This window comes from Hyperolius riggenbachi, chromosome 7, assembly GCF_040937935.1.
Source record: "Hyperolius riggenbachi isolate aHypRig1 chromosome 7, aHypRig1.pri, whole genome shotgun sequence".
Taxonomy (NCBI): domain Eukaryota; kingdom Metazoa; phylum Chordata; class Amphibia; order Anura; family Hyperoliidae; genus Hyperolius; species Hyperolius riggenbachi.
This window is the reverse complement of record NC_090652.1, coordinates 175,914,546-175,926,181: the sequence shown is the minus strand read 5'-3', so window position 1 is coordinate 175,926,181 and position 11,636 is coordinate 175,914,546. Positions and strand designations below refer to the sequence as shown.

At 42.0% G+C, this 11,636-nt stretch overlaps 1 protein-coding gene across 1 annotated transcript in view; it reads left to right on the top strand.

Moving 5' to 3' along the window:
* Positions 1-574: 574 nt before the first annotated feature.
* The window catches only part of NAB1 (NGFI-A binding protein 1), a 317,129-nt gene continuing 306,067 nt past the window's right edge, over positions 575-11,636 (top strand). Inside the window, exon 1 of the mRNA XM_068244921.1 lies at positions 575-850. The gene's annotated coding sequence lies outside the window, so the exon portion shown is untranslated. The remainder of the gene's footprint in view (positions 851-11,636) is intronic.

Genomic DNA, 11,636 nt, shown 5'->3' with positions numbered 1-11,636 from the left:
GGCATTACGAGTACTTAGTGATGCCCTTCGGGTTGTGCAATGCACCAGCCGTCTTCCAAGAATTAATCAATGAGGTTTTCAGGGAGGTGCTGGGTAGATTTGTACTAGTATACCTCAACGATATACTGATCTATTCCAACAACCTTGTCAGAATCTCATATTATTGCAGAGAAATGATTATCCCCGTGCCCAGACTGTATACAAATGTTAAATGGTTTGCAGATAAATTGAGTGAATTTCAAGATTAGTGAGTACGGGCAAAATCAAAATTAGATTGTGTACTTTTCAATGTTATTATTGGAAGTGAGCTGTTTATTCCTACAAGGTTAAAAGTGAGATAGTATTGAAGAAATGTTCACGTTATGTAGTATTGTTGTGTTAGTAAATTTAACCGTCTAAGGTCAAGATATACACTGCTTAAGCTAAGCCTATTTTATACGCAAGATGTTAATCACATAGTTTTCACACATATCTAATATGCTGATCACTAATATACACTTTATTTCAGATTGTATAAAAACAGTTAGGCCATAAGCCTTGTGTCGGCCATTACCACTTATAACCACAGGGGGCATCTCTTGTGCCTGCTACTAACACTTATTAACCACAAGGGGCCTCTATAGAACTCGATCTAAAAATAAAAATGAAATCATACCTGTATTTATAGAGATGTTATAAACAATTAAGTCATAGTTTGGAAAGTCCCTTATATCATTTCTTGGGAGAAATTCTCTATAAAAAGAGAGTTTTCAGGCTGTATATTTATTCATTGCCTGATGCCCTAGCTGATTGAAACATCCTAGGCCGACGTTTATCCTTCTCACAGACGTGATTCTGAAACCCAAGAGAGGTAATATGCAATTATTCTTGGTGAATTCTTTGACAATTAGTCTATAGTTAAAGCAGTTTTTTGAGTTTTAGATAACTTTTTTCTATGCTATAAGTTTTATTATTCAAACGCAATTGCAAGCTTAGAAGCAATTAACAAGCTTTGAAGGATTAAGATATATCTACTTTAAGTTCTTCATATAAGAATAGAACTTCATAAATCATCTTTTAAGGATAAAGCTATATTGTGTGTAACATACACTGTTCAATCTCGAGACAACAATTATCGATGAAGGATAAAAGCTACAGCAGAATATTTGCTATATTGAAATGGACTGGTTTAACTAAAGGAACTTTGAAAATGTATTTTCGGATGAAAATGTATTTTTTGAATGATTGACAACAACTGGAGAGATGTATATTCCTGTATATAAGCTTTATCAATTTTTTAATAACAAGATAATTTTATAAAATTCAACAGCTGAGTGTTGCGTATTTCTTTCAGAGGTAAAACTGTTAACCTATAAATATTCTGTTTATAGTGAGCACGCACCCACTTCTGTCTAATTTTGGTTATGACGCTTTAAAGGCTGGTCCTTTACTGAGTTGGTAATCATTTTAAGCAGATATCGATCAGATATTTGACAGATGGCACCCCAGATGTGTTAACAGTTACCCTGGAATTACATATTCACTTGATGGAAGTATAGATCATTGTGAATTTTACCCGGGAAATAAGCTAGCAAACTTTTTTTTTATTTATATGTATGGTCAGAAGTGTAAACTGCAACCATAATCTGAAGCAAAGAAGGAAGAATTCTTATGCTTTTTAATCTCAGAGAGGACATTTTTTTACAAGCACACTCATGCTATGGTCTATAGAAAACTTTAATAAATAACGGGTGAAGTTATTTTTATCTGAGAAGAAAAGAGCTACATACACATCCCCATATATCTCTGACGAGAGATTAAAACAGGATGAATCTAGCAGCTTTCTTTCAAAATTCAACATACCGTTGAGATCTCACAAATACAAAGGAAATATTAGAGAAATACGGACAATGTTTATAGTTCACAGCTGCACTATGCGACACTAAAAGAAGATTGTGCGCAATACATGATTCTAGCAAAGTAACATGCCGTATCCCTCAATAAGAAGAGGAGAAACAGTTTTTGTTTGTTTTTTTTCACAAGACACTTTTATGATAAATACAGTACTTTATAACAAACAAGTTAACATATAATGCAATGACTCTAAGTACAAGCTTGAATGCAGCGGACTTCATAACTAGATTGTTATTCATTTTTTTTTACTTTGTCTCTACTGTGTGAGAGACCACGTATTATCAGAAAGGTTTACGAAGACAAAACAAAATCTTTCAGTAATTCACAGCTTGAAGGAGAGACAAGATATTTTTTCAGCTGAAAGCTGGAAGGAAAAAAAAAAAAAAAAAGAGGCAATCCTACATGACTTTTCACCAAGCTATTAAGCTAGATAAAGCTCAAGCCATCTCCATAATAAGAAGTTAAATTTCAACGCCAAATGAAAATGCTCCATGTTTAAGCATCTACCAGAAAAAAATAATACACAGAATCCAGCGATATTTCACAGCGAGAGCTGCAGGAGTTGATAAACAAAAGTCTCATATACAGCGCGCTCACCCCCTCCTTTCTAGTAAAACACAGCAAATGAACATTCTAGCGATTTTTTTTTTCTCTGCTTTTTCACAAGTTGTATAAATACAAATATAAGGAACAGTTTATGTCATAGAAAGATAGTACAAGGTGCAATCATGAAGATTCAGGTTTTTTATTTTATTTTATTTATTTTTCATTCTTTATTTATTTTTATAAAAAAAAAAAAAAGCCAAAGTTTTGTGCAACCACTCACGAAGACTCAGATATAGGGCTGAGATAGTTAGGTATCACACACATATATTAAAGTATAAAAAGAAGAAGATTTTTATTTTTATGTAGTTTCTACCCTCAAAGGGGGGAATTCTATATATTTTGAGGCTAGAATTGTACAGAGAAGCATTAAGGCATCCTACACATCAGTAAAGAGACTGTCATTTTTGAAGAATGGAAAAGGTTGCTATTGCTACCAGGATTTAGAAGTCTCACAAGATAATTTATTTTATCTGGCCCACCAAGACTTCAAACAAGAATCCCATGTAGGCCTGAAGAACTTGCTAAGACAAGCGAAGACAGCTACATGCAAGAAGACTGAGCAAGATGTCAACATGAAGACAAGCCACTGAAACAGGCTAAGCTAGAAGAGCTGATCTGAAACAGCTGAACATCAATACAATTGGGTGGAGTGACCAAAAGAGGTTTGAGGACTGAGGACTTTCTACTTCTTTCAAAACTCTGACCACTGGTTTGAAAAACTGGCTGACAACAGATCAAGAAAGCACTAAGAGGAGTAGGCCACTTGGGAGACAAGAACCGAACATAGAAAGAAGAGTAAGGGCATTAAGATAAAGTAAATTGTCAGGTGAGTGAACAAACTGAAAATATTAGAAGATGAAGATAGTGATTGACTTTACAGATAAAAGCAGTCAAATTAGAAGATGATGAGAAGATTTGAGATGGAGATTTGAAGAAATGGAGATGGTGACACTACATTAAGATCTTGAAGAAGATTATCCTGTGATGAAAGACGATAGCCTACATAATATCTTGAAAAGATGACTGAAACATAGATGAATGTTTTTATTTTTGATCCCATACATAAAGAAGTCTATTAAGAGACAGGGAACTTTCTACCTGTGCGATGATACAAGGACATGCTCTAGCTAAAGAAGCAGATACCAAGAGACAGAAGAGCGATTTCTACAGTTGAAACAGGAAGATGACTGTTAGAATACAGACATACAGAAACCAAGCTAGTTCTGCAGACATCTGCACTACAACATATGCTCTGTGTGAAAAGCAGCAAAGGCCTAGTGTGAAAAGTGAAGCCTAAATGGACAATGATCTATCTAAAGATAATCAAAGGAGAAAAAGTGAAGTACACTGAAGCACTGGAAAAAATTGAGTTCAGATAATCTACTTATAAAGTGTGTAATGAAGATAAAAGGACATTATTTTTTTCTGATAATATACCTTACAAGCAACAAGATAGAAGTCAAGCTGAGCACAGGATCCACGTTAAATTTGTATTGGACAAATTGAGACAAAATATGTTTTATGCCAAAGTGGAGAAGTGTATTTTTGAGGTAACCACCGTCACGTTTTTAGGGTATGTGATTTCCACCTCAGGCCTGTCGATGGATCCTGCCAAAGTCACAGCTGTCTTGGAATGGCCACAGCCAGTGGGGTTGAAGGCTTTGCAGACATTTTTGGGTTTTGCGAACTATTATAGGAGGTTCATAAAGGGTATTCCACAATAATTGCCCCCCTTACCAGTCTCACAAAAAAGGGGGCAGATACCAGCCACTGGTCCTCTGAGGCTGTTGCAGCCTTTTCCCACCTGAAGAAATTGTTTTGCTCAGCGCCCATTTTGAGACACGTAGACACGTATTACCCCTTTATTGTGGAGGTTGATGCCTCGGAGGTTGGGGTGGGGGCGGTGCTGTCTCAACGGTCAGGATTGCAGGGCAGATTACACCCATGCGCTTATTTTTCCCGTAGGTTTTCACCGCCAGAGAAAAACTACGATATAGGCAATCGGGAACTGCTGGCCATTAAATTGGCATTTGAAGAATGGCGCCATTGGTTAGAAGGGGCGGAACATACTATCACGGTTTACACTGACCACAAGTACTTAGAATACATCGAGGGGGCAAAGAGACTGAGTCCCCGTCAGGCCCGTTGGTCTTTATTTTTTACTAGGTTCAGATTTATAATCACGTACACTCCAGGCAGTAAAAACATCAAGGCAGATGCCCTGTCCAGATGTTTCGAACCAGAGACAGCACAGCCCCCCGCTCCTGAGTCCATCATCCCACAGAGGTTAGTGTTAGCAGCCACAGAGACCTGGGAGGATTGGACAGAGGTTTTGGGTCCTTTTCAGCAGGATGTCCCTGAGGGGGTTATGTTTATCCCATTGCCATTACGTCTGCAGGTTCTACAGATGTTTCACGCCCATAAGAATGCTGGTCACCCTGGAGCTGCCAGAACGCAGGATCTGGTTGCCAGGTGTGCTTGGTGGCCTTCTATGGCAACAGACTGCAAGGAATATGTCAGAGAATGTGCGGTATGTGCTAAAAGTAAACCCTCCCGGCTGGCACCTGTGGGAAGGTTGCAGCCTTTGCCCACCCCGAGTGAGCCATGGACCCACCTGTCCATGGATTTTGTAGGGGAACTGCCCAGGTCTGAAGGCATGTCGGTTATTTGGGTGGTAGTCGACCGTTTTAGCAAAATGGCCCATTTTGTGCCCCTGAAAGGACTCCCCTCAGCTCAGGAACTGGCCGAATTGTTCATCATTCACGTTTTCCGGCTGCACGGCATCCCGGAGAACATTGTGTCAGATAGGGGAGTCCAATTTGTGTCAGGATTTTGGAGGGCATTTTGTAATCAAATGGGCATGGAGCTGTCATTCTTGTCGGGCTACCACCCACAGACCAATGGGCAGACGGAGAGGGTCAATCAATCACTGGAGCAGTTTTTGAGATGCTATGTTGCTGAGGCGCAGAATGATTGGGTTAGGTTTTTACCGTTCACGGAATTTGCGCACAATAATTTGAGAAGTTCCTCCTCGGGATTCTCTCAGTTCCAGGTAGTGACCGGGAGGTTGCCTAAGTTTTCCCCATTGCCAGTGGCCTCCACTCCGTTTCCAGCACTGGAGGCTTGGCAGAAGTCATTCAGAGACAATTGGGGAATTGTTAAGAGTAATTTGAAGAAGGCGTTTTTAAGTCAAAAGGGTCAAGCTGACAGGAAACGTTCTCTGGAATGGAAGTTTCAACCAGGGGACTTAGTCTGGGTTTCCACACGTCATTTGACCCTGAAGCAGCTCTCAGCCAAATTAGGTCCCAGGTTTGTGGGTCCATTTTCAGTGACCAAGAAAATTAACAACGTCACTTATGCCATAGATCTTCCGGCCAGCATGCGGGGCGTAAGATCTTTCCATGTGTCCCTGCTGAAACCTGCAGTCCATGTGGGCCCCGCTCCTCCTCCTCCTCCTGTGATGGTGGATGAGAGACCTGAGTATGAGGTAGAGAAAATATTAGACTCACGCATGGTCCAGAACTCAGTACAATATCTGGTGCATTGGAAAGGGTATGGCATTGAGAAGAGACAATGGGTACCTGGGAGTCGCATGCATGCGGACGAATTAAGGAAGGAGGCGCCAGTAGGATAAAAGTCACTAAAACGTTTAAAACGTTCGGGATGCGGTGGTGGACCAGCCAACCCAAAACAGACACAGGTACTGTCGATTCAAGTAATAAATAATTTATTTATATACTCCAAAGACAAGTTGCAACGCGTTTCACGGGCAAAATCCCGCTTCCTCAGGCAATAAACAACTGGAGTAATACACTAAAAAATGACGACAGAGATAAAAAGCAACAATTAGAAGACCGTGTGTGGCGTAACAGTATGACAATAATGTGGTATTGACAACCGTGACTTATACATAAGAGGATCTAATACCGTGACCCTGGAGTTATGAACTATACAATCTGTATACAATCTGTATCAATAAATAATGTGTAGTGAAGACACCAAATTTATATGTTATCAATACTGGTATGAGGTGGGACAAAGTCTGAAGATCCAAAGTTATATAATTTTTTCAATAACCATAAACAATGTATTTATGAGCTATTTTCATGTCAATCTGTAATATCCCAAATATATATATTTATATGAAACCTTATCCCTATGATAGAAAACTATAGTGCGATAGGTAAATGTTAATGTTGTATAGGGGGAGGAAAAAAAAATTAATAAAAAAAAAAAAATTATTGGAATGAGGGGGGGGGGGGGGGGGGAATGGGCAGTTAACAGGTAGGAGAGAGGTATTGGTTTCTAACGGGGGGGGGGGGGGGGGGGGGGGGAGGGAGTGGTAGGTAAGGAGTAAAATGGGGTGAGGGTAAAAAAATGTTGGAAAATAGGAAATGGTCACTTACCAGCACGGAGTCCAAAATACGCTTGGCACCTCTGTGCCGGTCAGTTGCAAATGACACAGTTTATATAGGGAGTATAATGGAGTGATTAGTGATGTAATAGGGGCGGGGTGATGTGGAGGAGGTGTTTAGCAAGGAGGGAAAATTTGGTGGCCAATGAGGTGGGAGTGGGCGGGGATTGTGCATAAACTCGTGCGGCCATGTTGGTATAGGGAAAAAGGGAAGGTTTGTTCGATAGGAGCTTGCCAGATAGTGTGACTAGCATAAAGTGTGTTCGGAAAATATTTAAAAGGAATGTTATAAAGTCCACTCAATAACACACGTTAAGCTTGTGACTGTGTTGAAAAGTTAATCCCATATTGAGGTGGAAATCTTAACTATAATCAGCGTGATTCACTTTCAGGGAAAAAAAAAAAAAGGAGAACATTGCTGACCCCTGCTGTTGTAAATAAAACATTGCACGCAGGATGTATTACAATACAATAGACAAACAGGATTACAGCAAGAACCAATAAATCTTTATACGGCTTAGATTATTGGTTTTGACCAATTTTAAGCAGAAAATATAAAACCAAGTGTATATTTACAAAATATCATAAACATTAAAAGAACAGTGATGGTCAAGAAAAATTGTATTAATCTCTATACAGTGCTATGATAAGAAGCATATAAAAAAATATATAGTATATAAAAAAGATTGGAACTATGTAAAATTAATAAAATCTTATTAATACAAATGTCACTTTTTCACATGATATCTCGTGTATATGACCAATATCAATCAGAATAGTAATCGACAAGTGAAAGAGAGGACAAATAAAAAGAGAAAGAGATATTGGTGACTGCTAGGATGATTGGTTAATAAATGTTCTCCAGCTGTTCGTTCAGACCGCCTGGAGTTATAGATTTCAATATCTGTATCCAATACATTTCTCGTGATTTTAAGAGCTCAAAAGGATTTGAACGGTTCTGTGGAATAGTTTCGATCAGTGTAATACGAAAAAAATCTGGATTACTGTCGTGATGGGTAGTAGATATTACAGATTGACATGAAAATCGCTCATAAATACATTGTTTATGGTTATTGAAATAATTATATAACTTTGGATCTTCAGACTTTGTCCCACCTCATACCAGTATTGATAACATATAAATTTGGTGTCTTCACTACACATTATTTATTGATACAGATTGTATAGTTCATAACTCCAGGGTCACGGTATTAGATCCTCTTATGTATAAGTCACGGTTGTCAATACCACATTATTGTCATACTGTTACGCCACACACGGTCTTCTAATTGTTGCTTTTTATCTCTGTCGTCATTTTTTAGTGTATTACTTCAGTTGTTTATTGCCTGAGGAAGCGGGATTTTGCCCGTGAAACGCGTTGCAACTTGTCTTTGGAGTATATAAATAAATTATTTATTACTTGAATCGACAGTACCTGTGTCTGTTTTGGGTTGGCTGGTCCACCACCGCATCCCGAACATTTTAAACGTTTTAGTGACTTTTATCCTACTGGCGCCTCTGTACAGCTCTACACATCAATAATCCACCCTTGGTGGAAGGGTGGTACACCCTCTTTTTCTCCTCTATCCACAGAGAGCGACATCTTAATCCTGAGTGGGGACAGGCTTGGTCTCCCCACCTGCCTTTTCAGTGGTTACCTTGGAGGTAACCCTGGTTTGTGAGTACAATACTTACGTTTCATCATTATCATTTGCACTCCTCCAATACAAGCTACACTATATTGGGCTCTCGGTTTTCTACGAATTAAGGAAGGAGTTTCACGCCTTACATCCCGAGAAACCTGGTAGGAGTTGTCCGGAGTCCACTCCTCGGGGGGGGGGGGGGGGGGGGGGGTACTGTGAGAAAACACGGAAAGGCAGCCGCTTGCTCTCAGAGCAGAGCGGCTGCCTCTGCGTCCGGCATGGCGGCGCAGCATGGAGAAGCCGTCGCATGCCGCGAGAATTGCGGCGAACGCGGAGAAGCCGTCGAGTGCAGTGCGACGGCTCCCGCAGCTGGCAGAGACAGTGCTGGTGTGGCTGGGACTCATAGTCCCTCTAGGTTTAGGGTGACGCGCGCGCACTGAGGCAGGGATTTTATGACACCCAGAAATGAGTCAGCTGACCAGGCTGGTCAGCTGACTCTGGCTCCACTCCTGATTGGTCCAGCACTTAGGGAGGTGCTGGGGTGATGCCTGTGTATATATACTGCCGGCTGTTCAGTTGCTGGTTGTCTGGCGTTGCGTACACAACGTGGTAGCACTCAGACCTTAGTCAGATCCTTAAGTGTGCCGGGACCAGCTGGAGCTGTAATCCTACACTTAGTTAGATTCTGTTGATAGCTTAAAGTACTAGTTTGATTGTGATTATCTGTTATGACCTTCTGCCTGCCTGACCATTCTCCTGAACTCTGATCCTGTACTTTGTCATTCTGTTACTCTGTTGCCGAACCCCGGCTCGTCCATAGACTCTGCATCTGCCTTCTGATTTTTGTACCTCGATATTTCTGATACCCTGTTGCCGAACCCTGCCTGTACCTTAGACTCCGCCTTTGCCTTCTGATTCTGTACTTTATCTGTCCGTGTGTTTCCGACCTGGCTTGTCCGACCTCAAGAACTGACCTTACTGTTAGAGGCAGTTCCTAGATCTGTTAGTGACACCCCCTCCAGGGTGTCACTCCCATTCTGTCCTTCCTACCTTCAGCCTGACTCCTCCCACGGGAGAGTCCAGGTCTACGGAAGGAATCTGTATTTGTGCAGTACTCCTTGCTGTACGGAACTTGTTCCTGAGGCTCAGTCCTCAAAGTATTACTGTTGCACCAAACACTCTTACTCCACTCAGGTGTCCAGAGGTTAGCTTATATATCTGATTATCGGTGATACTGCAGATCATCAATAATCTGGTATATATCTGTATTCCCAGTGATACTGCAGATCACCGGTAATCAGTTCTTCTCTGTGTTACACCGATCGTTACAGTACCGTCTGAGTGCCCACAACCTGGAGATAGAGACAGGGCAACACAGACAGACATGGAAGTGTAATGAATAGCGGAGATGCCGCCGCGCGGTCTAGCGGCAGGGCGGCTATCTCCGCTTTCAGGCCGGCAGTTTCCGCGCAGCAACATGTGTCTAGTTTGCCTGGGCCTTCTCGTGCACACAGATGGAGAGCTACGCGCGCCAGAAGACAGGACCTTTATGCCAGCAGGAAAGGTATCAGCTGATCAGGCAGATCAGCTGATCCCGGCTGGACTTCTGATTGGCTGAGTGGCTGGGGCGGCGCTGCGGAGCGCCGTGAGTATATATAGTACTTGGTAGGCAGTTGCCGGTTGTCTGCCGTTGCGAATACTAACGTGTGAGCTAGAACCAGTTGGAACTGGGAATTCACTCTTAGCCAGATTCCGCTCTTGAAGTTTACTGTGTCATTACTGTGTTATACTTTAGACCAGTTCCGGGGTGTTGAGACCAAGGACCTCACACCCAAGTCTAGGATTACTGTGTCATTACTGTGTTATACTTTAGACCAGTTACGGGGTGTTGAGACCAAGGACCTCACACCCAAGTCTAGGATTACTGTGTCATTACTGTGTTATACTTTAGACCAGTTCCGGGGTGTTGAGACCAAGGACCTCACACCCAAGTATAGGATATTGTGTTATACTTCAGACTAGTTCCCGGGTGTCGAGACCAAGGACCTCACACCTCAGACTAGGATTGTGCTTATTGATATTTGTTATGACCTCTGGCTCTGTTGACCTCTCTCTTGCTTTCTGATTCGGTACCTCCGCCCATCTGTCTATCAGTTGCCAACCTTGCCTGTACCCAGTTACCGAATCAGCCTTCTGTCTCTGTACCTTATTTGCTCGTGTGTTGCCGACCTGGCCTGTCTGACCCTTCTGGCTGTCACTCATCCCTCGAGTGATCAGTCTTACTGTACTACTAGTGACACTAACCCTCCAGGTGTCAAGTAGCTGCAAGGGCTACCTGCACCTCAGGAAGTCCTTCTTGCAGTTCAGTCAGGGGGCTCTACCCCATAGGAGTCCACTGGCTGCAGTACAGTCTGATTCCCAATCCATCAGGGAATCCTTGGCTGCAGTAGTGTCTGTATATCCCGCTCCTCGGGAGATAACCTTTCTTACTGTTGCACCAAACACTTTACCACACTGGTGTCCTGTGTTAAGCTATACTGGTATTATTGGTGATTCTGCAGATCACACATAATCGGGTATAGCGTCTGTATTATTGGTGATACTGCAGATCACCAATAATCAGAGATCCTCTGTGTGCTGACACCAATCGTTACAGGAAGCCCCGGAGAGACTGTGCAGGCAATGTGACCAGGGGGCCCTGGAGGATGAGGTCATCTTCCTGCTACACTGCAGCAAATATACACCAATGAGGACTGCCCACTTCCAGAGACTCTCCACCCACATCCCAGATTTCACCTCCACAGATGAGGAGAGGAAACTCTACATCCTACTGTGGGAAGAGGAAAAAACTGTGCAAATAGCAGCCCGATATATCACTGCCTGCCACCAACTGAGAGGAACATGATACCACATGGAATGTATAACCCCATACTCCCCTCCCCTATGTACTGTATACCTATACCCCCTCCCCTATGAACTATATATATATATATATATATATATAAAGAGAGAGAGAGAGGGGGGGGGAGAAAGAGGGGAGGGGGAGAGAAAGAGAGGAGAGAGGGGGGAGAAAGAGAGAG